Source organism: Anser brachyrhynchus (assembly GCF_964034855.1).
Source record: "Anser brachyrhynchus genome assembly, chromosome: 3".
NCBI lineage: Eukaryota > Metazoa > Chordata > Aves > Anseriformes > Anatidae > Anser > Anser brachyrhynchus.
The window spans coordinates 112,041,389-112,067,020 of record NC_137696.1 but is presented as its reverse complement, the minus strand read 5'-3'; the positions used below and the strand labels follow the sequence as shown (position 1 = coordinate 112,067,020).

At 37.3% G+C, this 25,632-nt stretch overlaps 1 long non-coding RNA gene across 3 annotated transcripts in view; it reads right to left on the bottom strand.

Moving 5' to 3' along the window:
* Nucleotides 1-5,607: 5,607 nt before the first annotated feature.
* LOC308193460 overlaps nt 5,608-25,632 on the bottom strand; it is a 47,268-nt gene continuing 27,243 nt past the window's right edge. For 2 of the 3 annotated variants that reach the window (XR_013949651.1, XR_013949652.1), the window contains 4 exons: nt 24,973-25,042; nt 10,313-10,439; nt 8,167-8,322; nt 5,866-6,295 (listed from right to left, as the gene is read on the bottom strand). This is a non-coding gene — a long non-coding RNA (uncharacterized lncRNA). Of the gene's footprint in view, nt 5,746-5,865; nt 6,296-8,166; nt 8,323-10,312; nt 10,440-24,972; nt 25,043-25,632 lie in introns of those variants that run through there. The other variant, XR_013949650.1, reaches the window with a different exon arrangement.

The following is a 25,632-nucleotide window of genomic DNA, read 5'->3' as shown; positions in this document are numbered from 1 at the left end:
GGCAGGTAGAGCAGAATATCTAGTATTGGTGATTATGGCTATGGCGCTCTGGAAGTGCAATTTCACCTTGAATAAAGTAATCTCAACTACGTGTATATACCTAGCTTCAGGAATCCAGTTCAAACAGTGTTGCATGGACAAAATATGGCAGGGCTTATAGCAATTAGGTGGTTTGGACACTGGATAAGACTTGGTTGAAACTGAGGTGCCAAAATCTCAATATATATAGGTTTAAGAAAGGTTCTGTTCCTGTTTACACTGACGTTTTTCACAGTGAAACCTTGACTATTCTTATTACACTGATGATTTATCCGTTTCTTCTACTTTTGTCTAATACATGGCATTAGTCCCTCACTGCAGATTTGCTCAGCCCGTATTGTCATATCTTCCTGGCTACTGCAACACAACCACTCAATGATAAAATGAAAAATAAAGACAGTGGTATATTACACAAAGTTTTGCTGTACCAAATCAAAACTTGAGTTTATAAGCTTGTCAAAATACTTTTTAATGTTTGATGTTGAAGCTCAATTGAGTATCAGAAGCAGTGAAACCAAGCTCACCACTCAAGATATGTTAATTAGCCCTTCTTTAGAGTTAATTTTAGTAAACAAGGGCATGCCATGTTCGTATAGAATCATAGAATCATTGAGGTATACCCACAGTAACAATGATCAGATGCTTTCTGATGGAGCAAGAAAGGTATTTAAAGCAACCCAACAAATTAATTCTGGGTGTAACTGTTGAACTGTTATGCCCACTAAAAATATTGACTAAAATTAAGACATCTCAAGATCTACATCTGAAAGAGACGCCACTGAGACAATCCACAAGTTAATGTAATCCTATAATATCTGATCTGGAAGCATTTGATCTGAAGTTAATTTTCCATGTGATAATGTCAGTGGCTAGTACATCATGACATAACCCCTCCTTTAACAGCACATTAGGAAAAAAACATTACATCAGTACATTTAAATCATCTCGATTTTCTTTCTCTCTCTCTTTCTCTCTCTTTCTCTTCCTTCCTTCCTTCCTTCCTTATTTGCTTACGCTGTGTTAATGTATGTTTCATGACTTGTTGGCTGAACAAAGTGAAGCCCTATAGATGACTGAATGTTATATCAGTCTGTAAAATAACTGCAAACCACATTTTATTCATTCCAAAGCTTCAAAATAATCATGGGGCAGAACACATCTCATATTTACATAAGTGAGAAAACATAAAGGAGAAACATGCTGACAGATCATCTAATGTCACAAGTAAAAGCTATGTTCCCTATAAAACTCTGGTAGCAGCTTCTCTTTTTTCTTTTCTACTGGGTGTAGGAGAACCGTGCAGGTAGGGATGTCTTCATGCTGCGTTAAGCCTTTTCAGATGGAATTTTTGTTCTGCATTTGGGTTTTATTTTCGATTAACAATTAGTAGGTATTACAGTTATTATTTATACTGCAAAACTGCGTAAAGCTTCAGGCACCTGTGAGTGCCTTGTTGTGCTGAGGCATTCCAGAAGCACAGCAGAAAAGTACTCTCTCCTCCAAGCAGTTTACAAGACACACAAATTTTCTGAAGGCTACCAGTCTCTAAAATGTTTTACTGCTAGATGTTACTTCTAAATCTATTATTTACTGTTCTACTTCTTTGTCAGTGAAAGCAGTGATTTGGAAATTATACAATTTTCTATTTAAGTAATCCTGTAGGTTCTTGCCTATTTGTAAAAAGTTGTGATTTTTGGATTTTGCAACATATGCATTGCATCTTTCAAACATCTTCCAAAGATACACATCTCTCAAAATGTCTTTTAGAGCAGTCTAGGATCACTAGCACCCCAAAGCTGACAGGAAAATCACTGGGTTTTGCTAAAATGACTAATAAACAAGTCCACCTACCTTTAAAGTTAATGGAAAGTCTGACATTGTCTTCTGTGGGCGTTAAATAAAACTCCAAAAACTCTCTGCAAATTCATGCAAACTAAGTATGAAGGTAACAAATATATATATATATACGTAGCATTTAGATTCCTTTTATCGAACTGTCCATTTAACTCCACATTACGGGACAGTATCAACTGTAACTCCTCCTGAACTGTTATCTACTTTTACCATAGTAGTTTGACTTATTAGTCTCTTTAGCTGACTGAATCTTGTAACAAATATTTAGATCTTACATAGCTTGCAGTTTGAAACTGCAGCCATTTGCATGCTGCTCATCATGTATCTGGAAACCTCATAATAATTACAGATATTTCAAATATAACAATTAACCATCAAAATAAATCAGAGGTAAACTGTTATTATGTGGATTTAGCAAAATTATTAAAAATGAAACAAAACAAAACAGATGTTTTCAAGTATACTTGGTTATAGAACAACACATTTTTCAAATAGTCAGTGTTATTACTGCTATCATTCCAATTGGAAACTGAGATCTATGATAACATTAAAAAAAAAAAAAAAAGGGATTGAGAAAGAACAGAGGCAATCCAGTCCATAAGAGTGAGTCTTTTGCTTTACCCTGAGGTGAGTCCACATATATCTAAGGAAAGTGAAATTTGTTTTCTGCACTTGCGCAGAGCCTCCAAGCACTGATACAGTTGAGATGTCTCACCTTGATCTAGTTGACTCAGGCTGCATAAACAACATGACATAAACCAATACTTTATTTGAAATTATGTCGGTCTTGGCAACAGCTACTATCCCCCTTTAACACAGTAGTTCAAGAACAGCTTGAGCACTCATGTAGAAGGCAGGAGATCATGGTTCAGCCCTTCACACTGAGAGGCACATCTCCCAAGGAAGTGCCCTGACCAAGGGTTAGAAAACAAATCCAAGCTGTGGATCCTGGGTGAGGATGTCTTACTAAGGCATGCAGGGCTCAGAGATTTCCAAATTTTGTGATTTTTCATCTCTCCAGTTTAAGCCTTACTCAGTTTTCCACTGTTTTGTCATTCATTTTCAGGGGTCCAGATTTTGAAATTTCTTGGAGAGGGGCACAACACAGAAGTCTGGATTTCAAACAACACATGGCTGCCTGGATGTTAAGACCTGCAGTCCCAAACACTTTAAAATCTGAGTCTTCCTCTATCCCAGGTTATGCACTGATGGAAAACAATCGTAGGTGAGAATTTTCTATATGCCTTTGAATGTTATCTATTTAAAACCTCATTTAACCTGTCCTATGCCACAGCATCTGCTGTTACTACTAAAACCAATAAGCAGAACTCCCACGAGCCAATAATAGATATTAGTGATACATGCAACATGCAAATCATCAGCTATTAGTAATTCAGAGAGAAGCAAAAGTGTTAACAAATGCTGGTCTTCTGTTATCCATATTACTTAATCTAAGCTTCACATTTTTTGTCTAGATGATTTATGGTAACCTTAGAATTCACAAAAGAGAAAAAGTGATGTCACTACATAACAAGTTACGCTGGTGGCATGTTATTGCTAGTATGTCCAAGAAAGTCTTTTGCTGAATTGTTAAAAATCTGGGAGTACTAAAAGAGACTCAGTCTTACAATGAATATAACCAAATCCTTGATAATATTCAGAGCAGTATGCAATTCTATCCCTTTTGAATCATTTATGGAGGCTTACATGTCCTGAGATTCAGCAAACCTGTACGGAGGACTTGTCATAGCAAGGTTTGCCTTCTTGTATATTTCCATGAAAGAAAGACTCAATAATCTAATGACAAAAAATCAGACATTTTAAAAAATATCAGCTATTACAAGATTAAAGGATATGACACTGATTGTTTACTCTTCCATATACTCCAGGTGTAATAGCAGCTGTGATACTTTAGCCATAGATTTGAAGGGGAAAATGCTAGGATGTGGCCTATCTTTTCCTACCTTTCTTCTCATAACCATCAAAAATGTGCCAGTTATGACACCATTCTTATTCTATCCAGAAGGAACTAAATTTTTGATTTGAAATAAGGACTTCAAAACATGAAGAGAAATCAGCATAAATAGCACAAATGATTAAATAAAAGATATTACTTTTCCCTATAAATATTGTTCCTTTTATCTTCTCCAATGTCAAAGAACTGAATAAGCCAGTTAGTCATCACATCAACCACAGATGGTAAAAGGTGGCCAGATCAGGTACAGAGTCCTTCTTCTCACCAGGCATATACATGACATAATGCTGCTAACTGACATGGAAACCAGCCAAAGCTATCAAAGCCTTCTCTACACCCGGAGATTGCTAACCGGCATATTTACAAAAAGAATGAATCAAAATGGGGGATAAAAAGATGAATAGAAATAGGGTTTATCCAGAGACAGTTTGTGTGGGAACCTAGCTGTGAGTATATTGAGCCCACGAGTATCCAGATGTGAAGCAGGGGAACAGCATATACACAGGGCACCTGCCTGTGTACATGCAGACTGCTATTGCCTTCTAAGTCAGGTTATGATCAACAATTAATTTAAGCTGACATAAGCAAAGACCATTACCAAAAGAAGTATCTTGTCCTTTTCCATGACTCTTTCCCCAGATCTTCAAACCAAATGCTTCTCCTGCCACCAAGCAGACTAAAATGTAATCTGACAATAAGAAGATATTAATTTCCACCTGGATCATTTTCTTGACAAGCAGAGCCATAACCCCATAGCTAATTGCTGTTGCAGAGAGACAAGGAAGACAGAAGGACACAGAGGCAGAAAGTGTGAGTTGAATGGCACCTAACAGGTTCTTCAGTTTAAAATGATCCTTAAACCACCGATAATTCCCTTTCAAAAGAGAAACAACAGTTATGTGACTGCCATGCCCCAAATCTTTTGTTCAGTCTGCTTTTGTTCAGCATGCCCTTGAGAAAATGGTATGCCTAGAGGACTTTTGCCAGGAGCATGAAAATTATCAAGTACATTTATTCTATTAGCATTTTATATGGTGATTAGTGTCTAATTACAAGTCATTATAGTAATGGTGCATTTAGCAAGTATATCCCAACAGCACTATATCTCCTGCCTCATTATTAGATGAGTAAGTCATCACCTGCAGGAACTGAACCTGGAATTTCAAGTTAAACTGTTGCCTTCTCTTATTATGGCTGAAAGTTAGATCTTGCATCCAAAACTGCCTCAGACTCCACAGCACCAAAATGTATGCACAGGAGTTGTGGCCTCTCCTTTTTCCCCTGCAAAAGCTCATGCCAAGTTCATAATGCTCTTTGACACATATGCCCCAGGGCATCACACTTACATCATTAGTTCTCTGGATGGATTACCATCTGCAGACATTTAGATCTTAGGATCCCAAAGCACAAGTTTACACTATTTTAGCTGAAAAGAAAAAAAGAAAAAGAAAAAAAAAAAAAAAAGGAAAAAAAAAGCACCTGATGAGGCTCCCAGGTCAGGACAGAATTTTGAGGGGCACTTTCAATTATTGTTACCCCAAAACAGCTGAAATGACTCTCGGATGGACCTTCCTCACAGGTTTCTTGCAGAAGGACTCTTCTACCAGGCTTGACTTAAGATCAGCAACTCAACAGCTTTTTTTCTTGGCCTATTTCCATCTTGCCAGAATCCTAGTCATATGCAGACTCTTTGTGATCATCTCCAAAGTCTTCCAGACTCTTTTGTACTCCTTCTCCCTCCTGACTGCATTTTCACATAACCCCTTCTTTCTGTCCTGCATCCTTTGTGTGTGCAATGGTTTTCAGCGAGCACAGCTTTGCTCAAGAAGTTCACCCTGTCCCAGACAAAGCAAACAGTCATCTTTGCAGAGGCCCACCTTTATAAAGGAACAAAACAGATAAATTACTGATAAAACAGTTATTTTGCATCATACACTGCAAACTAGAACAGTTTGTATTAACCTTTCAAATACATACAGTGTCATCAAAGTAGCAGAAACAAAGAGATGACCCCAGCTGGGATGAAAAAAGCTTTGACCAGAAGTTGAAAATGAATCACAAATCTGTTTACTTTTTTAATAATATACAGTCGTGCATGCTTTATATCATTACAAATATTTATGAATAGGAAACCTTTAAAGAAAACTATCCCCATTTAAATTACAAAAAATAAATAAACAGAGAAATGACAGTATATTGCTGCTTGCAAACCCAAGTACTACAATGTGTAAGACTAAATACAAGATAAGTACATAACATACTAGATTAAAACTTTTTTTTTTTTTCCTAGAATGTTTCCAATTAACTTCATATAATAATGTGGTAGGTCTTTATACAATAATGTTCTGAGCTGTTGTAAATCCTGGGAGCAAAGTGCAACAACAACAACATTAGGCTGAGGACTGGCTTCATAGCATGATCCACACCCTGTGAGAGAGGAGAAACTATAGTGTCATGTTATAAGTCTATGAACAGCAGGACCTCTATAAATTCAACTGTATCAGTATGTAAGGCCATTCTCAAATGTCATTTGTGTTTGGCATTTCTTGCCATAGACATTTCTTATGCTTGTATAGACATCTTCTTCCTTGGGCTCTGCCATAAGGTTCCAATTCTTGTTACTCAAAGATGCTGACCTGAGCTAACTCATCATGGTTAATTTTTTTGTACATATGCTTAAAGGTGAGTTTAAGTTAAAAAGTGTTGCCTAACCAAGATTTTAAATGATAGCCAAACAGTCATTATTTCTCAGGAAACTTTTAGAACTGTCTGTGTACTGGATAAAAAAAAAAAACATAATAATAACTTTATCAAACATTACCTTTATTTAGTCTATGAAAAATAAACTTTTTGCCAATATATGGTATCAAAATCTTCACAATGATTATTTAAACCTTACATTTTTCTCTGTAGGCCAGCCTTTTTTTTCTTTTTTTTTTTTTGAAAACCTTCATTTAATCAAAACTTAATTTTCCATGGTGAAATATTTAGTCAGTCCTACATTTTCATACAGTTCTGTAGGAAATTGATTCCTTTATGTATTACCATACTGATAAAAGTGATTGATTCCTGTCATTTCATTTTATTTTTATCTTCCATTTTCCTGAGAAAAGTTAATGTTTGAGTTAATGGAAGACAGAAATTCCTGAGTCTAGAATCACTGGTCACTCCAAAGTAAAGATCAATCCTATTAAATGCGAATGTGAATTAAATGTGAATAATGGCTCACAAAAGATTCATATGACATATGTGCTCACTTTGGGGACCATCAAGCAGTAAAATTGTTATCCATACTTTAAAACATTCCTTTTCTAATCTAGAATATTCATATCAGAAGATATCAATCAATCTCTTTAGAAATATATACACCACTTTCTAACACAGTAGTCTGTACATAGAGTCATGCATGTTTCCCAAAGAATTACTGTCCAAAGGTTACTCTAGTATGCTGACTTTAAATTAGAAGAATTGAGGAAGGGCTGTAAGATAAGGACATATAAATTATAATAAGAACAGGTTGCTTTCATATCCTTTCCAATTTAATTACAATCACTGTCGTAAAAATGGATGAGATACTGCTGGTTTCTCTTCTCATTACCATCTTTGTCATAAGAATGAGAAATCCAAACTTTAATGCTTGTCAGTTTTAGCCAAATGCTACATAGTTCTTTAACCTTTTTACAACTATGTCATTTTATTGGCTAGCTTTTCCACTTCTTTCATCTTTAAACCATAGGAGCTTGCAGAAATGAACTGGAATGGATAACCAACCCCATAAGAGCATTTTGAAAAGGCCAAAGCAGTTCATCATTGTGTAATCAATATAATAGATTAGACAACACAAATCTTATTCTCATGAAAAAGAGTAACAAAACATGCTAACATGAATTTATCATGATAAAGATAACTTATATGGGGAAAACTGACCCACATTCTTAAAGTTTTAGCATTTTATATACTGAAGTTTTATACTTTGGCATTGCACAGATATTGCTGAAATTCACAGTTAAAGCTACAATAATGCTTTAAAGACATATGTGCACATTCCATATATTGTTTTTAAAATGCATCTTCCTTATTTCCTTTAAATTCTTATAAATTAATGTTCAGGTTTATATTCTCTTTTAGGAGGATGGACTAAAGTCCAGTCATAACGAGTAAAACTCAGTAAATAGTGGCATTATTTTCAGGCTGGGATGCCCAAAGTGTCTGTTTTTATGCACTCATATGACAATGCCATCGAATGCATGTGCAAGAAAGCACTGGACATGTACCATGGGCACATGCTCCATGCTCACATGCAGAGCCCTGGGGAGCGAAGGCATCTGCTTCCAGGATAGCACTTCCCAGCCACTGCCTGCTTCCAGTCTCCCCCAAGGACCAAGCAAAGTGCCAAGGAACAAGCAAGGTGACATCTCCTGGGGACTTCTCTGTGATCTACTCAATGGGCAAGCCTGCTCAAAGATATAAAGAAATTAAGTATACAAAATCACCACTCATGAAATATAAAATGTGAGACTAGCTTGACAGTGAGTGTTAATTTTCATGATAAGACATATCATAATACTATCACACTCCAAAATCCTATTTTTCTCCTGTCCATTGAATGGTGAGTTATACACTATTGTTAAATATAGTTTTGTTTTGTTTTGTTTTGTTTTTAAGCATGTCAAAGCTGAAGTCTGCAATATAGACAAATTTATTAATTATATCTTGGATATGACCTTGCCATTAAATGTGGGGGCTTCACAGATACACTAATCCACTTATTTTTAAAGTATTAATTTAAGATTACTTGACAGCATTATTCCCATTTTACACATAGAGAACTGAGGAGACAAAGATTGAGACAATTATTTCTTTTCTTTTTTAATAACCTGTAAGGGCCAGAAGCATCTTCAGTGGAGATGAAATCTTTGAAGATATTAGCTGCCAATTACTTGAGGCTAAATCTAAGTGTATGGAGGGCCTAGATTATTTTTTATATCTTCATTATTCATTTTACTGAAGTGGCTGTAGATTTTACATTCATATTCACATGTTGTGTCCTAATGTAGCACAGACAACTGTTTCTCACTATACAGTAGAAGTCTAAGGATGGAAAACATCTATATTTTTTGTGGGAGTAGTCGATACTGACTTGAATCATTTCCACCGTACACACCCCAAATTAAATGAGGAATACACCTGCAGAAGAAAGAAAAACAGTTGAGGGCTTTCCAACTACTATTTATTTTGGTCAAGATAGTAATTTCAGATTTCAAGCGTAGGGATTAACATAATAAATATGCAAGTTTGCACAGCTAAGGTTAAGATGTAGTCCACAGTAAATGTTTTATCAGCGGCAAAGTGATGGTCCTGTATACCTCAAGTGACAGCTTTACTGAAAGTAGGAAGGGAGCCCAGGTAGCAAAGAGTTTTAACTTGGCAGCAAAAGATAATATCTATTTTATTTTAACAAAGATTCAATGTGTCTTTTCTCATATAAATGTCTGCTTAGTCAAACAGATTTCTAAACTGGAAGTTTGTTTTTCTAGGCTGCTAGGTGAAGAATAGAGATAAACAGTCTCCTTGGATAGCATTTAAAACAATATTTTTGTTAGATTGCTGTTGCCAGGAGTTGGGAATGAATATTGAAAAATAAGTACCTTGTATTTCTCTGGGTCATGTTCCTCTGTGGATATTTGCATTATGAAATATACAATGAAAAGAACATTAGTCACCAGCCACCAGAGCCTGATCCAGCACCCACTAAAGTCAGAGCAAAGACTTCCATTGACTTCAGTGGAAATTGGATCAGGCCCACAAGACTCTTGTCCAAACTCTGTGTATTTTGTGCCAAACGTGTTGGTATTGGAACAGAGCTTTTTTCAGTGACCTGTCATATTGCCTCCTCCCCACCACGAGTTCCTGGGAGGAGCACAGGAGCTGTGTAAGGCTGGAAGAGAAGGGCAAAGGACATCTACTCCAGGCAAGGGGAAGGAGCCAGGCAAGACAGAGAGGAGGAAGGAGTCACAGGAGGGTGATTGCTGAGGAAGATGTTGTTCTGGGTTGTAAATTAGGAGTGGGGAATCTGGGGGAGGCTCTAAGGAAAGCTGGAAGGGAGCTGCTGGCAACCAGTGCTGCAAGATCAGAATGAAGTTTCCATGGGGAAGTCTGGAGTGGCTGGAAAAAGGGAGGCAAGAAGCTACTAAGACAGGCATCAAAAGAAACAGACTAAAGACAAAGTTCAGCAGAGTAGAACAGTTGCTGTAGAAAGTTAACTCTGGAAGCACAGAATGGAGTCTGCCTGATGAAGGTTGGGTTGCAGCATTTGATCACTGTAGTGTTAAGGACTACACGCTTGGTGAGGCATATCGTCATGGTTCACAGTGCTCAGGAATATGGGAGGAAGGTACTAATGAGAGGGATGGAGTGCACAGATTCACAGACAAGCATAGTTACCTTTAAACAGGGCTGAACCTGGCCTCAGTGGGACTCGTCAGGTACCTCAGGTCAAGGCTTTTAGAGAACTGGGAGCTACATCACTATTAGAGAACACTGAAAAATACATGGAGCTGTTAACGCAAACCTGCAAAAACATAAACACATACAATCAAAAGATGCAACTCTGCTTGATTCTACACTTTATTGTTTCTATCCTCTCAAAACTTACACAACACAGCAGCTGTGTTTCATTCCTTTATTTGAATGAAACTGAAAAAGAAAACCTGGAGCTGTTGTACAAAGTTAACAGAATATAAAGATATAACCTGAGGGTGGCTTTAATGGTTTGCATTCTATATTGTTTTCCTGAATCATTGAATAAATATTTTTCAGTACAATAACTTTTAAATTAGATTATATCCAAGAGGCTGATGAAATTACAGAACTGCTCAATTGCATCGTTCTTCCAACATAACAGAAACATGGCTGAATGGATTCCTGATAAATTTTAGATTCTTTTATTCAGCTGCCCTGTGTATTGTTTGCAATACTGTAAATTTGGTAGAGAAATTCAGTTCTCAGTTGCTCTGTCCTATGACACATTGGAAATGCAAAGCTACCAAAGTCGAATTATTACTTATTATTTTATTACTTACATTAATGATATTGTAGCAATACCTAAGAATCTCAAATAAGATCAGTATTCTGTCTTGATAGATGCTGCTCTTATATGTAAAGAAATAGGCTTGATTGACTGAAGAAAGTGTTGAAAATGAGACAAAAGAAAAAGAAGTACCCTCATTTTTCATCTAGAACGAAACACACAAGAAGTTTATGGCAAAACAGAAGATCCAGTCTGGCAACTTGTACACAGTTTTGACCACCCTTTCCTCTGAAAACAAGTGCCAAAGGGAATGGCACTATACCTGAGAACAGGAGTTATAGATTATTATAAGAGTTATAGATTGCAGTCCTTTAATCTTTAACACAGATTAAATCAGTATCTTTCTCAGTAATATACCGCACTTTCCCCACCTAAAGGTCATATGCCATTTTGCCTACTCAAGGAAAAAAAAAGCATTTTTAAATGATATTGTAAATGATAAAAATGTATGAGCTCTTAAATAAAATGATAGCTTTGCAGGAACTGAGTGGCTGATGCACTGCAAATAAGTCACCTGTCACTACTGAGATTTCATGAGAGACCTTCAGAACTGAAAACAAACAACAGTGTTTGTTAAAAAAAAGAAAAAGAAAAGAAAAAAGGACTGCAACAGTAATCAGTTTACATTTTTTTTTCTTCAAACCTACATTAGGAACCAATATTTATTGTTTTCCAGCAACAAAGTATGCCACCTTCTCATAGTCTGTGTGTAATCGTATTAGGTCTTAATATCATTAATCTAAAGACGTTAAATTCATGGCATACATGCCAGAAATGGTATATATTACTATAGTAGATATTATTTTGGGTTATCCAGAAAAATCCTTTTAGCCTACTAGCAACCCCAACAGGCATGCAAGGAACCTGGGCACAATGAAGTTCAGTAGTTATCCACTGACAGCTACCAGGCTGCCATGACCAGCCACTCAGGGACACTCTGAGCCCAAATTGCTACCCTGTGTTTAATAGATATTTTTGCTTTTGAAGCCAGGTAAAGTTTGACAACCAGAGCAATGTGTTGCACAATTTATATAAATGTAGTGTGAACAAAACCCTTTTCACATTGTTTTATTATTGTCACCTGGTAGCTTCATATACTTCCTTCTACTTTTTACATTATAATAAACATGAATAACTTTTCTCAAAGCCATTTATAGACAACTATCACATTGCTCTTCAGTCATCCATTTCCTGTCTATCTAGTCACAATCCATTTAGGACTCATATGAGAGTTGTGCAAGATTCTTCTTTATCCTTACTTTTTATAATTTGTTTTTTTTCTCATTTGATTATATTGTGAGGGGAGGGGAGGGGAGGGGAGGGGAGGGGAGGGGAGGGGAGGGGAGGGGAGGGGAGGGGAGGGGAGGGGAGGGGAGAGGAGAGGAGAGGAGAGGAGAGGAGAGGAGAGGAGAGGAGAGGAGAGGAGAGGAGAGGAGAGGAGAGGAGAGGAGAGGAGAGGAGAGGAGAGGAGAGGAGAGGAGAGGAGAGGAGAGGAGAGGAGAGGAGAGGAGAGGAGAGGAGAGGAGAGGAGAGGAGAGGAGAGGAGAGGAGAGGAGAGGAGAGGAGAGGAGAGGAGAGGAGAGGAGAGGAGAGGAGAGGAGAGGAGAGGAGAGGAGAGGAGAGGAGAGGAGAGGAGAGGAGAGGAGAGGAGAGGAGAGGAGAGGAGAGGAGATCGAAGACTCATAGGATCTTGCAAAGACTTTTTTTCCTAATACTCTATATCATGCAATTTGTTTTTGAGTGCTGATGATGCCTGATCTGAGGTTTGCCTTTCTGACCAGAGGTACTCCAAGATCTCTTTTCTCAGTAGTAATATCTAGTTCAGAGCCAACCACCAATTATGTATAGTAGAGGTGATTTTTTTTTCCAATGTACATTACTCTATACTTAGTGTTTAAAATTATATTTAGTCTGCTGCTTTGACTAACTATTATCACGTAGCTCTGTAGCATTTCACAGTCAAGATTTCATATTTACTACACTGTCATATTTACTGCTCCATCAGCAACCTCCTTCCCCTGCTGCAGTTCTGGGAACATATGTTGCTGGTTCCTCAACCACATGTAAGGAAGCTGAAGTCAAACCTTAGGGCTGTGCTAGCCCAGCACAAACACAGGAGGGCAAGAAATGAGAATTATGAGGACTGAACCCCTCATTGCAGAACTTGAGGTGGGAGATGCCTTCAACATGTGACAGGACACCAACTTGAGATATGACAAGTTGTCTATAATTTCAGGAAAAAAGATTAACAAGGTCATATTGCTCTCATCAAAGACTGAAAAAGAAATCCAAATCTGAAATATATAAATCTTAAAAATGGTTCTTTCCTAGTGAGTGAGGTGCTAAAGAAAACTAAGCCTTATCAAGATTCAAACGTGTAGATAAGTAATTGCAGGCTTGGGCTTCCCCCTCTTCAAAGCAGACAGGATGATCAACTTTGAACAACCCAGGTAATGAGGTCTCAGATAGCAAAGACATGGTAGACTTTATCTGACATGGCCCTTAATAGCACTGTTTTAATTGCCAGAAGTCTCTAAAGTCTTGTGCTGTGCTGCAGACGAAAAGTGATGTCTGGAGGCAGTTAGATCACTGCTAAGGAGTTAGTTCCTTCCATTGCATTGCTGAGATTTTTTGTGGTCTATCAGGAGCCTCTTAGAGCCTAGAATGATAAAACAAAGTGGAGCAACACTCTCAGCATGAAATGAAATGCTCAGTGTAGGAACAGGTTGAGACCAGCTGCTTTTGCAAATGAAGATAAAACCACATAGACTCTTTTTGCTGTAGCATGTGGGTGGTTCAGGGGAGGGTAAGAAATTAAGCTGTTGTGGTGGCAAGGCTTAACTATGGCTGAAAAAAGATATTTAAAACTGAGTTAAATACAATAGGCACTATGAAAGCGGGGAGAAGTGGTTCTGTAATGAAAAAGGGCATCTACTACATATTAATTACTTGCAAAATAAAAAGGAAATAAAACATTAAGAAAGAACCGACTTATTCATCTACACCTGTCTAGAGCCTGATGTCAATTCTTAACTCTCATATTACTGCTTTCTATCAGGATGAAAGAAATTAGTGGCTTCACAATAAACCAGAAACATACAGTAGGCAGAGGAAGCAGATCCAGCTACAGAGAAAATCATTTGACAGTGCTTCACTATGAGAAGCTGTTCTCATTCATTGTACAGTCATCAAACTCAGCAATGAAAAAATATATCAGAAAATATGCTGGCCTGTAAGCTGAAAAATGTAACTAGGTAGCAGCCTGTATTTAATTAAGCACCGAGAAAGGCTAAGTACAACAGCAGCTTTTGCCTGTCAGGCTTCCAGAAAACAGCCCCGCGCAGTGCTGTCAGTGGTGTGCAGGGATGTCCGAGCTGGCTCCTGTGCTAGCATTTCTCTGCAACACAGTGCAGTGCTGTGCAGAGGTACACTGGCTTTGGAAACAGCAGGTTGTGTTAGCGTGGAGCTTCCCACAGACCAACCCTTCCTCCTTGCACAGTCGCAGGGGATTAGGGAAATGTGTTGCTTCCAGCATCAGACCTCATTTGAGTGGTTCTAGGTCTACTCTATTTGTTCTTACAACCAACAGTGGTACATATGTGCAACAAACCAGAGAGTTTTGACTTGTAAAAATTTACTCCAACTTTAAGAAGTAATCCCAACGTCAGGTGACTGTGGCTGGTGCTGCATCATATATAGATGGCATGCTATACCCTCCCTGTACTCTCCAGGCACTAACTCAGGTGGACTAGACAACTTTCTTAAATTACCTGTATTCCACAGGGAGCAAAGCTATCCAGCAGCACAACAGCTCTTCAGAGGAGAGTTTTTCACCTGTCTCCACTGATACTATTTGTTGAAGAAGAGGAGGCTGCCTCTAGCCCCTTTTTTAAGGCAGGCAGTTTTTTGGTAGGCCTTTTAAGGTACACCAGTCCCAGCACTAGTCCAACTAGTGGCCCCATCCTAAATATCTATTATTTATATCAGTAGTTCAATATTTCAGTACCATTTTAGTAGTATGATAACTTCTTTTCATGTGAAAACCAAAAACAGATGTATCTCTGTATACTGGTATTTAGTAACTTCTGATAAGACCTTATATTATATTCCATGTAAAATACAGCTAATATAAAGATTTCATAAATCAAGTGTTACATTGCATCTCTTTTTATGCCTGTCTTCAGTTTCCTTCACAGCTAAGTCTATCCTCGTTAGTCTTTGGATAAATACTTTCTGTCATAATTTATTTACTCTTTTCCATGCAAACTGCATGCATATGCATGGCTGGTAGCAAGCATAGAAAACACAACAGACATGCGTGGCCCCATTTTTTAATGCTCACTTTGCAGTGTTTCATGCACTCCAATCTGAGTTCAGAATTTTAAAGGTGTTTAAGATTAAAAAGCATCTTTAGTTTTATAAAGGTGCTGAGATGCTTGAGAAACTTTATGAAATACAGTAATTATTCATTCTCCATATTCAATTTTTGTTTTCATGTACAAAAAAGTTTCAATGCAAACCCAGGATACATCAGTTGCCTTATCTACATTTTGTTGGTTTTCCAGAACTGAAGGAATCCTGTGTGAAAGCCATCTTCTTGCTGGTATCACGGTTAGTTACTGAGCTAGGTTACTGAGTTCCTTACACAGAATCACAAACTCTCTCAGCCTTTCTGCATACGAGAAATGCTCCGTCCCCTTCATCATCTCTGAGCCCTTTGCTGGACTCTCTCCAGTAGCTGTTGTGCTGGACACAGCACTCCAGGTGTGACATCAACAGTGCTGAGCAGAGGGGAAGATCACCTCCCTTCACCTGCTGGCAACACTCTGCATAATGCAGCTCAAGAGGTGTTGGCTTTTTGCCATGAGGGTGCCTTGCTGGCTCACGTTCAACTTGTTTTCCACCAGGACACCCAGGGCCTTTTCTTCAAAGCTGCTTTCCAGCTTTTCAGTCCCCAGCATGTACTGGTATATGGAGTTGTTTCTACCCAGGTGCAGAACTAGCCATTTATTTTCTTGAACTTCATGAGCTTCCCCTCTGCCCACTTCTCTGATTTGTCCAGCTCCCTCTGAATGGCAGCATACCCATTTAGCTTATCAGCCAGTTTCAATGGAAAGAGGCAGGCACCTACAACAATCTGGTCCTTTTCACAGCTTTAAATATTTTCTTCCTCAATAGCTGTAGGGGCAAACTAGAAACCAGCTTAGACTAGCTCCTAATATATAGGTACCTGCTGTTAAGGAATTTAAATCCTATTCATTTAGCCAGTTCAACGGACTTCCTTGGTTATTTGCTACCAAGTAATGTTGTTCATGATTATGTGAACACAGCATAGACGTTTTGTACATGTCATGTACAGTTATATGATCTCTTCTGTGATACTTATGGAAGAAAATACTTCCTTTTCATAGGCACTGAAAGCTCAGCTGCTTTTGAAATGTCTTCTTTTTAAGTAGACTTTTATAACCCCGTTGTGACAGGATAGATCAAAAAGGTCCTGACTGAGTTCTGTGCTTTTCCTTGTTTCTTTCCCTCATAAAGGAATCCATATAACAATTTATTTTCAGCTACACAGCTGCTGCTGGATTGCCCATGAGCTCCATGCTCATCTGTAAACTGATGACACTGAAATCTTCTGGCATTCCCCTTACATCACAGTGACTGTGCTTTTTGTATTGACCTGTACATCTTCTAAGACCCCTAACTTCTTGCAGACTCCATGGTATTTATCACTGGATTGACAACAGTTAACATCATGAGACAATTTCCCAAAACATAAGCATTCGGCCTTTGACAGTGCTCCAAGCTGTGCCTTTTGTTTGACACCCACTGGTCTGCCACACAGATTTCACACTGTAGTTGCAACACTAATGTCTTCTGTACCTTTCTCTTACTCTAAACCCATTTGTTCTCAGTGTGAGTGAATCGGTGGGTACAGAAAACTTCTCTCACCAATGGCATTGAAAAGCAGCTATTCTGTACACTTTTAAAAATGCCTGGAAATGCTTCATCTGCTGACTTAACAGGAACCATTTCATTGTACAAATTGAATATTTTACCTTCGTAGTTTTTTGTGAATATTATATATTGTCCGGGCCAGACAGAGCAAAAAAACAGTGTTCTGCCGGACAGCCAGTCTTTAATCCTGTTTTCCCCATCTAAGCATAAAATACAGTTGTACTGCTGCAGGCTGCAGCTGTAATTTCACTTCCAGTAGGTCTCCAAAGGACTCTCACTGTATTCCTGGTTTACTTGCTCCTCACCATTGCTTACTGCTGTGTCTTTCCTCTCTCAGCATAAGGTAAGACTAGACAGATATAGCCAGATAATTGCCTTTACTAATTTCAGAGAGTTCACAAAGGTTGCACAGGCTATTTTGGGGCTTGATGTTACAACTTTTGGCTCAACCAGGGGAGAAAACAGAGCTTTAAAATTGCTAGTGGGAGAAGAGCTGCTTAACACTTGCTTTGCTATGTGTCCAAGGCCAAATGAAACACTGCTGCATTAGAAATCTAAAGGCTTTCTGAAAACTGAACTCCCTGTATACTTGGGAGATTAAACCTACTTGGAGCAAGAAGGAAGTAGACTTTGTGATATCACTGTAGTATTTCTAGGAAAGATGAGTCATGGTGCTTGACCAAATATAGTATTGCTGTAGGGAAGCTAGTCTTTAATTGATGCTTTTTTTTTTTTCTCTCTACAGGAGAACAGACTCAGGTTTCTCTTGTAGAAAATCTGAGAAAACAACTCTCTTTTTAAAAACAAATCCAGAAAATATCATCAAAATTATTCTAATCATGGACACAGCATAAAGAATACAAAATATACATTTTAAACCTGTTGTCTGAAAATCACCTATATCCCTAAGTGTTAAACACAAAAGTTTTCCCACTGGAAATGTAAGAGAATTCAGGAAATCATCTTCATCAAATCAATATAACTGCATCAGTACTTTGCTGGTACAAAGAACTACAGAACTAGTTGTGCTAACTGGTTTTGTTTGTTTGTTTGCTTTTTTTTTTTTTTAATGCTTGGGATGAGACTGTCTAACAGAACTGAGATGGTAAAAATAGAATGTAGCAAAGTCTTATAGTCTTATACAGATGTAATCCTTTCATGTGTCAACATTCGGTATTAAACTTCCACTCCTTTGAGAAACATGTAAGGAGACAAAAAAAGACTTCTAAAATTCTGCATTAGGAAAAAGATAACATTTCTACCTACAATACAGCTACTCATCAAAAATACTCTCCTGCCCCAAACACCACCACCACCACCAACAACAAAACAGTATTATGTTAATTACATGCTCATTTAATCAATTTTTACATCTCTGAAATATATTACTCTTACACTGATATTAATCAGGGAAGAACTGTGACAAGCTATTGCAAAAGTCTGTGGGAGCATTTGAGGGGTCTATTCATATTAGCTTGCTAGTCATGTTTAAAACCGATATTTAAGAGTATGTGACTCATCAAGTTAAATTTTTTCATAACAGAGGCTGTTTTTAAACATTAGACTGCGACTAGTTCATGAAGAAAGACCAAGACATTAAAGAAAAAGCTGTAGATATAGTGGCTAAACCAGCACAGAGTCATTTAAAGAGTAGATTTTTGACACAATCATCTATTTATTTTATTTTAATTTAATTTAATTTTTTCTTCCCCAGGAGAGTCTCTCACTTACATTTTGGGATTGTATTTAGAAATGTTTTCCTTCAATATAAACTTTGTTATAAAAATGCTAGTTCAAATGCAACTATATCTTTCTCAGCTGATGTAAATTGCTGTAGCTCCTTTTTCTTGAAAGGATTGTCTTTAATTCACATGTAGGTTAGATATCACAGGCACTGAAGATGTAAAAACTTACAAAAGTGTTAACTATTTTATTTTATTACTGTTATTAATCCTACAGGAGCTCTCCTCATTAAAACAAGTTCCTATAAGAATATTGACAACACTAACTTGTCTGACCAACATGTTCTTTCATTCCCATTGGAACTAAAGCACCATTAAAACAAAGTTACTATAAGCTGTAAAAATAATATATGCTTTTATAGAAAGGAAGCAGTTAAATACACACATTTCACAAACACCTGACAAATTTACATGGTATAGCATTCACACTTAACGAAAAATGAAGGAAAACATTGTGGAAAAAAATGCATTTTTGTTGAAGTACTATGGCATTGCAGAGTCCTGCCAAACTTTTAAAATAACATGATTTTTGGTTTGGCTTGTCATCAGTAAAAAAAGGCAAGTGAAAAAAGAATTATGCTATGTTTTGAAGGCTACTATTCTACAAGATGAAACCCCCAAAACACATTAACTTCTGAAAGGACAGTTAGTTAACTAGTCCTAATCTTCAAAAGCATGCTGCGAGGCTATGAGGTGGTATTTGCCACACACAACTGATTTTTAATTTATTTTTTTTTCCAAAGGAAGAGACTTTTAATACGGTCTGCCTCTTTCCTTAAAAACACTAACTAATTTCAGAGCTATGTAATACTGAGGTTGGAGCCAAGGTGCTATATCCATGTTAGAGAGTGTTTAATATCCTGCAAGTAGTATCTTCTTATCAGCTGAAGGCAGAAAAAAAGCATCAGTCTATGGCAGAAGTCTTGGAACACTTCTGATTTATGGACTGTTATTTTTAGCCCAATATTGTCCTTTTGAAACCAGGATGACTGCTGAAATTTGTAAGTTTTCCCAGCCTTTTTATCACCACAGTCTTTCAGAACAAGGAAAGAGCTACGTAAGTGAAAATGTAGGAAATGGGATTCTGTGAACAGAGCAGGACATTTCACTGGATAGGGCATTGACCCCTTCCATCCTATTATAAAAAAGTGTCCAGATTATTCCCACTCTTTGCCTAATAGTTAAAGTAAAGCAGAATTCTCCTCATTCCTCTTTAACACAATGATGTAAATTAAAATCTTCTAGGAAGATGTGCAGTGCTTATTTTGTCAGTTCCTATTAAAGGAGGATTGTATCTATGTTATATCATGAATACTTCTTGTTTGAATCTCCTAAGTGTACAAAAAAGGCTCAAACTGGAGCTCTCTATTGATTTCAGCAAAAGACACCATAATTCTCTGAAGACAGGACTCAGCTGTTTGTCTTTGAACAGCTGAAGCTTTGGAAAGTGCTTAACAATTCCAGTCCTCCTATTTTTTGGCCAGCTTTATTGCTGTTAGCAAAAGACCCTTGCTGTGGTGTGATAATGTCTAGTACCGGTGCCTGAATAGAGGGTGTATCAGAGCTCAGAGCACCAAGTGACATCCTGCCGAGGTATTATTTCTGGAGTGTCAATGAAACTGAAAGCTCCGGAGGAATTCAGAAGTGGGCCACTACCAAAGGCTGATCAAAAGGACTCGGAAATCAAGCAATCGCCTCTAATTGGATCCTTATGGCACTTATGGAGAGAATCCTTTCAGAAACCTGCTTTTAGAAGGCGACATGTAGAAAATTTCAAATGTGGTGTAGCTAGAGTACCAGTAATTAAAATCAGACTACCATTCAATGTATACTTTAGAGATGACTGATTCCCTGGATGCTCAAAAAGGCCCTTTTCATCCTTGCCAAATAATACCTGAGTTTGGGGACATCCTACCCTCTCTATTTTCAGACTTGGTCCAAGTATTCTTACCTTCTCTGTTAGCAAGCCCTGCTCTTGTGCTCCAGAACAGTGCAAAGAATTTAGTTCACATTTAGAGTGATACAGTTCTTCTAAGGGCTGTGAGGGAAAAAAAGGGATCCCTTGAATTTAAAACTTCCTCGGCAGTGGGCTGAAAGCGGTGGCAGGTTAGAGCAGGGCCTCATGTTTGCAGTGTTACTTTTGGATGGCACCCACGCTATGGAAGGCATCTGCCCTGCCATGGAGAAGACTGACATGACAGATAGAGGCACATATCAATTAGCTGAAATCAGAGTGCTTATTCTCATGCAAATTATGGATTGCAAACGCAAGAAACAAACTCAGACTAACACCTGTCATATAACACCTACAAAAGATTTCTGCTTTTGTGTCTCAAGGCTGTCTTGGGTTAGCCATAAATCGTATTTTGACAGGGTTTAATAAAATACAAATTATGGAACTAGTGAGTCATACTCGGTATTTCCATCAGACAAATCTGAATGGGTGTACATTTTAACTGAGCTGTAAATAGGTTAAATTGCAAACCCAAACCTCTGAACTTCTGTAGCTTTACAGATTTTGAAGGAATATTATCTTGCATTCAGATTTTCTTCCTAAAGTAATGTTGTGTATGACTGTGTAACATACTTGTTAGGAGGCAGGCTTTGAGGGATTTACCCAGCATTATATCAGATGCTGTGTTTTAGTTATGTGTACATGTGCTGGTTTTGTTACTTTCATTCACCAGTGAAGCAAATAAAAGGAACTAAAATGCTCTTGAACCCCTCTGCAGCATGTCTGTAGGCTCAGATTCATCCTTCTGAACAAGGTATGTAAAAGTACATAGCCAAGGTACTTAAATTCAGAGAGGAGGTACTGTAAGCATTCTCCAGAGTCAAGAAGACCAGCAGCTCCAACTTGTAACTCACTTAGATGGGCCTTGCCCATGGGAGGTTGCTCCCCAGGTGGTGGCTGCAGGCTGGCTCTTCTCCCTCACCCTGCAGTACAAGCTCTTAGAAGGGAACCTCAAAGCATCCACACTCCTCTGTTGGGTGCCTTGTCTAAATGCTTTATTCTTGGTGGAGGTGCAGAAATTCTCTTTTTTATCTTGTAGAATTGATTTTGCTGTCAAAAATAAGATCAAGTTTCTATAGCAAAATATTAGGGAAATAAAGTACAAACCCTTGAGGGAAGATGAAAAGATGGTAAGGGGAAAAAAGAATTCAAATGTCCAAAAATTTTCTTTAAACACTCACATGAAAAAGCACAGAATGGAAACTTTTTGTAAAATGTCATTCAGTTTTGAGTGAGTCTTGAATGAACCTATTATTTGCTTTCTCTTCCTCTATCTCATGTCTTTTGGACTACCTGATACATATTGCCCATACAATTTAAGTTTTAAAGAACTAAAAGGGAAAATATTAAGTTAAATTAAATGGTCTTGTGGTTTACTTTCACATCAGATGTCACCTTCACATCACAGACTGCCTCCTGAAAATTGTAGCCAGGTAGCCACATATCTTATACCTCTGTACAGTTGTAAATATGAATGATGTTAAATTAGTCTAGTTCTTTCTTGCTTACTCTTTGCTATGGCCTAAGCTTTGAAGGTTAACCTCATTCCTTTTACATATATATATATATATATTATTTTTTTTTGGTGTACTTCTCTAGATAAGTCCAACACTGATAAAATCTTTGTAATAGACCTACAGCTGAAGTCCTAACACAAGTGGTATACATGATTTATCAAATATTTGCAGAAATGAGTGCTATGCCTGGGCTGCAGTTTACATGCATACATCCCGTATTCAGCCTGAAAAAGGTAAATGGAAAGGGGAGTCCATAAAGGACTTGCCTTTTTTTGCCCACTTCACTGACTCTTAAGAGTTAACTAGCTATCTGAACATCTAAAGTTGGTTTTAAATGCTTGAATGAAATTTGTCTGTCTGCGGAAATCTGACCTGTTTTAAATCTAGAATCCTCTGTAACAAGAGAATTCTAAATAAGGTTAATCCCCCCCCCCCCCCCCCCAAAAAAAAAACATTTTGTCTTTTCAAACTGGCAAATATGTTTATTCATTCATTCCTATTTCTTTCTTGTTTGTTTTAATCACCTCAGATAGTTGGTTAAGCAACAATTAAAAATTCAGGTTTCTTTACTTTTCATCGACAAATTCTCAGCAAGCCTGGAATTAGTATTACAAAAAGAACTCTCTTAAGACAGAAGAAAATATGTTTCTAAACTTTTTACTGATATATTGGAACATGTTGCCATTTTATTTGTTTCATTTTACAGTGAAGAGAGAAATAATAAAAGAAATATTAGAAAAAGCTGTTGCAGAACATAAGTGCTGCTTTGGGTTAAATGAGTAATAGCTACATAACTGTCATCACAAGATCACTTTTAGTCCTCTTTCATGGTATACAGCTGTGGTTTTGGGCAATGCAATTAATTAGAGGGTAAAATCAAAGCCATGTATCTTTCTTCTTGTGTGATTTTACTCCCTGTCTTTACATGGCTATCATGACCTTCTAATTATACTAAATGCAATTAAATGCAATCTTTCCAACCAACATTTTCATATTGCTGTCCTTGTGCCAAATAATATATGTAAGGTCAAAGGAAAACATATTAATAAGTAAAAGGTATTAGTATCACTTGTAAACATGAGGAAAGAAGTCTCCAAGAAACTGCTGCACTTTTTAGTCCACAGGGCAACCATGAAGATTATTGCCGATCTAGGAAAAGGAGAGATATCACTTAAGATCAGATTTTCAAAAATTTCTGATGACTGGCAGGGCTTTCATTTAAGGATGTTGAGTTCAAAATAGCTTAATTTAGATCCAAATGTGGAAATATTGTTAGTTCTAATATTTATATTTTTTAAAAAATATTTATATATATTATTTTGTTCTTTAACATTTTTAAGATAGATAGTGTGGTTTTATTGAATTCACAGTTACTCCTAATTGTTTCTTACAAGTTTAAAGCTAAATTGTACCCTTGATATTTTAACTCAGAAATGACCTTCTGCATGTTTTTTGAGCATGACTAAGAAGAATCGAAGATATTATATCAGGAACAGGCTAAACAAAGGATAATTAATGATCCTCTGGATGGATCTGCTGATATATATTTTGCCACAAATACCCTGAAAAAGATTGAAGGACAAAAAGCAGCTCCCTTAGTATATCTTCCTCTTGGTCACACAAGATTTGATTTTCACAGGTTTTGCAGATGTACACCAGCCCAACTATACACTTCTGTCTCAGTCAGACCTCCACACAGAAGAAAGAAGATCCTCGTAAGCCCAATATATTTTTTCTGCATTTCACAAGATATTGCTAAATTTACGAAGACTGTGCCAATTATAAATTTTCTCTCTCCTACCTGGTAGAAAAAAGTGATCTGTAAGAAACAGCTATTTCTGAAGGAAAATTATTTTAGTGATGAAATAATTCGTTCTGTATTTAGCATAACTAGAAGTGTTAGATTATGTGTTCTCAGGAATACCAAAGAACACAATTTCTTTAAAATTAGCACTAGTATCTGTTAAATACTTCCAACTGTCCAGCAAATAATTTTGTGATACTCTTAAATCTATTCACAGAAAGATTTCTCAAAGTGCCTATAAGGGTCTTTTCATCCATATCATAACCATCATGAAATCAGAAGTTGATATTTATAACCTTACTGAAATCTCTATTTGAGGCACCAGCCACGTAGTGATATTTCATTTCTCCTAGAGACCTACCTTCCACATATAAACAACATGAGCTTAGTGAAGCAGAAACCCCTGAACTCATCTGTGCAACACAACAAATTTCCTCTTGTTCCATTGGAGGAAATGATGCATCTCATCCTCAAGTAGAGAAGAATTGTCTCCCTAAGTGTCTCTTTTTCTCCAGTGAATATAAAAAGAACCTCAACAAATAGCTCAAATGTAGACATCTGTGTAGCAAACAATTACATTTACATGAAATGAAATTTTACCCTAAGGGTCTATAATTAAAGTACAATTATATCCCTAAGTTACATGGACAGGATCCCACCCACAGTCTTTAAACTACTGTTGTTGCTATTATTTATTTGCAGTGAGCTAGAACAAGCAGATTTGGATCAAGGTTAATACCTCATTGTACTTAGCCTCATTGAAACACAGTCTCAAAGCATGAGACTCAGTTTAAGACTGAATATAAATGAGTAGGACACACAGAAGGAGGAACATGAAGAAGCACAATAGTAATGTACGTCTATAGGTTTTAACCATGAATTTGTATGCTTAAGCAGAAATCATCATTTATTTTCTCTATGATGAATAAACCATAAATCCATAAATTGAGAGATACTAGCAATCTCCACCGAGACTTACCTGGACAAGATTTCCTTCTGGCATGATGGAAAAAATAGCTTAAGTAGCATTTGGAGGAAGAAGACATAAGCTTTACACAAGAGATATGGTGACAGTATTAATGGCAAATAACATAAATCACATTTTGCAAGTATCCAAAATATATTGAGCAAAATTTCAATATCCTTCCCTTCCCTTCCCTTCCCTTCCCTTCCCTTCCCTTCCCTTCCCTTCCCTTCCCTTCCCTTCCCTTCCCTTCCCTTCCCTTCCCTTCCCTTCCCTTCCCTTCCCTTTCCGTTTTCACTCTTTGGAATTTTACTTCTATTTGTCATAATGTGTCATTGTAAAACAGCCTCTGTAACTACAGGTAGACTGCTACAGCTAAAGTACTGTGCAGTTTAACATCAGCTCGTTCTGCTGTGACAAGAAATTGTCTTGACTTGCCCTTGTGAAAGATTTGTGTAGTTTGCTAAAATGGATCCCAAATGGGTAGGGAGAGATGAAGGTGGAGGGGCCTAGAGTTGATGAAACACCCCCTTTTGTCTCCTCTTACAGCCCTATTTCCATTAAAAAAAAAAAAAAAAGGCATGAATTAGAACAATAAAAGAATGAACAAGAAAACAGACTTCCAAACAGGAATGGATGAAAGCAAAACATTACAGATTGATCAAAAAATGGGAG